General features: G+C 43.7%; 1 pseudogene; it reads right to left on the bottom strand.

Annotated features, from left to right (window-relative positions):
* Window positions 1-3,847: 3,847 nt before the first annotated feature.
* LOC124552859 lies at window positions 3,848-3,965 on the bottom strand (annotated as a pseudogene).
* Between the last annotated feature and the right edge of the window lie 267 nt (window positions 3,966-4,232).

Genomic DNA, 4,232 nt, shown 5'->3' with positions numbered 1-4,232 from the left:
GTATTGCTCATCAGTGTGGGATCCGTACCAGATCGGTCTGACGGAGGGGATAGAGAAGATCCAAAGAAGAGCGGCGCGTTTCGTCACAGGGTTATTTGGTAACCGCGATAGCGTTACGGAGATGTTTAATAAACTCAAGTGGCAGACTCTGCAAGAGAGGCGCTCTGCATCGCGGTGTTGCTTGCTGTCCAGGTTTCGAGAGGGTGCGTTTCTGGATGAGGTATCGAATATATTGCTTCCCCCTACTTATACCTCCCGAGGAGATCACGAATGTAAAATTAGAGAGATTAGAGCGCGCACGGAGGCTTTCAGACAGGCGTTCTTCCCGCGAACCATACGCGACTGGAACAGGAAAGGGAGGTAATGACAGTGGCACGTAAAGTGCCCTCCGCCACACACCGTTGGGTGGCTTGCGGAGTATCAATGTAGATGTAGATGTAGAAAGAATCAGGGGCGGTGGGTTACTGGTTATGGTGTAAGAGTAGTATATTGATACTACATCATTTGTGGGCCGTTTAATACTAAAGTTCCGCCTACATACATTGCTTTCCGCCTTTCTCTCACTGTATTCTGACAACGTTGGTTGCATATGGTTCTTTTATGCAGCTTTACTCATTTATAACGTAAAAAACGCAAATTTAATGGCATTTGCACGTATTGTTCGACGAAGCGCTGTTCACTTTTTTTTTATTTCTTCCCATGCTACGCGTAAATCAGTGTAGGTACGGCTTTTCAGAATCCTAGCATCGCAAAGAAACGCATCTCTGTGATATCCAGAACGCCGTAGACAAAGGCATTCATGTTGACGACTTGTTTCGTGACGTCCGGTCGCTTACTGAAGAAGATACGAGATTATCGAGTATGAGACGAGATTTGTCGCTGGATTCAGGTCTCCCTTCGAGACAGAATCCAACACGTCCCTGTTAAGGGTACGAACTAGACAGATGTCAAAGTAATTTCAGGAGGACAGCAAGGAAATGTGACAGTATCGTTACTGTTCACAATATACGCTGATGAGCCAAGACATTTTGACCACCTGCTTAACAGGTTGTTTTTACGTCTTTGAAACAAAATACATGACTGATTCCGCGTATCAGGTATCTAAGAGTTTGTTAATATGTTTGTGGCGGTATGTGGCTTTAGATGTCTAGGCACAGGTCATGTGATTCGAGTAAATAACAGGCCGGTGATTTGCGTATGAGGTGACGGCGCCCAACAGCGTCCGAGAGGGATTTACATGGGTTTTACATCAGGCGAATTTGGTCGCCGAGACATCGAGTTCACTATAATACTACTCATACCACTGTAGGACGGTTCTGGCTTCGAGACACGGACAATTATACTGCTGAAAGATGACATCGCCGTCGGGGAAGCCACTAATCACGAAGGGATGCAGGTGGTCCTCAGTTGTGATCACGTCTTCGACTACTACCACAGGTCCCGTGCAAGCGCAGCAAAATGTCTCCCATAGCATAATACTGCTTCCAGGAGCCCCCACCCGAAACGCACTGCACGTTTCGAGTCCCTTTTCACCTCGATGATAGCGTTTATGGAGACGACCATCGACCTAGTGTAGCAAAAATGTGATTCAGCAGAAGAGTAGACACGTCTCCATTGATCGACGGTCGAATCCCTATGGTCCCGTGCCCACTTATGTCGTAGTTGACGATGTCGTTGGGTCACGTAGTGGTGGTCTGTTGCGGAGCTCCATGTTCAACAATATACGATGAACAGTGTGGTCGGCAAAATTTGTGAGTGTACCAGCACTGTGCTCTTTCGGCGGAAATTCCACGGTTCACTATCTATCCAGCTTTACAGAGCAGAGTAGCCTCCGAACGCTACGTTCTATGAAGAGTCGTGGACGTTCAATCATTCAGCGCCTGAATAGTTATTTCTTTGCCCTTGTACGTTTGTCCGTAGAGTCTCGATACTGTAGCTCGTGACCAGCATTCGAGAAACTCGTTCACACGCTCTGCGTAATAAGAATTTCTCAAAGTCGCTAGTATCAAAGGATTTCGCCATTTGCAGCCCATATATTCGCTAGGGTTATCCTCAATCCGTGTCCGCTCCGCTTACATACATTTGATACCGAGTCAAGTGCCCGCAACGCCACCAGGCGGCATCCAACGTCGCGATGGGCACTGGTCATAATGTTTTGGCTTATCAGTGTATATGTACGTGATCTAGAGGATAAGGTCGAAAATTTCATAAAGCTGATGGTTCGGTTGTCTATAAGAAAACAGCAATGCGAGAAGGCGGTAGCGAATAGCAAGATTATCTACTCTAGCGTTAAAAGGTTTTTTGCTTTTCGTATTTAACCAAATATAACATTGATATTGATATTTTATGGCAATGTTTGCCGACAAGATAAAGAATGCAACCTTTTAACACTAGATTGCGTACTCACGGCAGTTCTCCTTGGCCGTATTTTTTTTTTTTTTTTTTTTTTTTTTTTGTACGACTTGGAAAGAGAGAAAAATTAATGAATGATCCACGATGCGTCGGTTCTCGATTGTGTTCAGGAGACGTACAGATTGATTGCGTGAAAATAGTTTCTCAAATGACCTCTTAACCCGGATTGCTTTCACGCAATCAGACTCTTCAATGAAATTACCTAAGGGACCTATTTGAATAATAAAAAAAATGCAAAACAGTGAAATTTTGTAAAAAAAATTGTCAGATCGGAAACTGAACACATTAATGGTCTCCCAAATACAATCGAGACACCGCGATAAAGAGCGAACCTGTAACAAAGTTCATTTAGACATAAACATTAATTGTTTTTAATTTAAAGAAAAGAATAAGCACAGATTTTCTGTACAGTGAAGCATCAATATATTCTCAAAGAACAAAGGCGTTAAACTATAAACATTAACAAATTTACAATGAATACAAAACTTATTTTTTTATGTTTTTCTCATACATGGAGCAGTCCAACAATCGCTGCTTTTGTATGTGTGATATTTTGTAAAAATTAAATGTCCTGGCGTGCGCGTAAGTATTTTTTATCGTCACAAGGTTTACAAAAGCGTTTTCTTTCTTGATGATAACGTGGTTTTTCACACTAAATGAAATATAACTTGTAGCGGTGCTACACAACACGTCTTAACAAGGCGGCGACCAAACATCAAAGGTAATGAAGTACATGTTAACACATCGGCGACCAGAAGTACAACTAACTATAAAGATTCCAGAATTTTCCTAACAAATGATAAATTGTTCTTTCTTCTGTTTCGCAGCTTCTTGCTATCAAGCGCTGCGGCAATGATTTTAAATATCTGCGCCCAGCGAGTCATAGTGTTTAAAAGTACCTTTTAAACGCTGGCCGCGCGTCTTGGTATAGGCGCACGTTATAAACAGATTTCGTTTCTTTACTCTCGCGTTGTCATACTTACAAACTACAGCTCGATGGCTGTCCTTTTCTCATTTGCAAAATGTCTGAAATCCAATAATATCGCACTACGTATGATCTATTATTCGTGCAGGTATTGGCAGGTGACTCTGAAGGTAAATTAATATAATATATTGTGTTCTTATAAGACGAAATGGATTAACCAATCGGAGCGACCTTAAGTGGAATGATCAGATGAAACAAATTATGGGAAAAGTAGATGCCAGGTTGACATTCGTAAGAAGAATATTAAAACACACTCCGTCGTCAGGCCACGAGTGGCTTACCGGGAACATCCGACCGCCATGTCATCCTCAGGGAAGGATGCGGATAGGTGGGTGTGGGGTCAGCACACCGCTCTCCCGGTCGTTAAGATGGTGTTATTGACCGAAGCCGCTGCTATTCGGTCGAATAGCTCCTCAATTGGCATCACGAGGCTGAGTGCACCCCGAAAAATGGCAACAGCGCATGGCGGCCTGGATGGTCACCCATCCAAGTGCCTACCACGCCCGTCAGCGCTTAACTTCGGTGATCTCACGGGAACCGGTGTAACCACTGCGGCAAGGCCGTTGGCCCACGGGAAGAATATTAAGGAAATTTAATTCATCCACAAAAGAAGTGTCTTACAAAACACTTGTGCGACTGGTTGCACAGTGTTGCTGATCGGTTTGGAACCCTTAGCTGGTTTGATAGGAGAGTCAGAAAATATCCAACGAAGAGTAACACTGTTTTTCGTTACGGGATTGTTTAATAGGTGTGAGAGCGTTACGGAGGTGCTCAACAAAACTGCGATGGCACACGCTGCAAGAAAGGCACTGTGCATAGTGGACAGGTTTACTGT

This window comes from Schistocerca americana, chromosome 10, assembly GCF_021461395.2.
Source record: "Schistocerca americana isolate TAMUIC-IGC-003095 chromosome 10, iqSchAmer2.1, whole genome shotgun sequence".
Lineage (NCBI taxonomy): Eukaryota > Metazoa > Arthropoda > Insecta > Orthoptera > Acrididae > Schistocerca > Schistocerca americana.
This window is presented reverse-complemented; position numbering and strand designations above follow the sequence as displayed.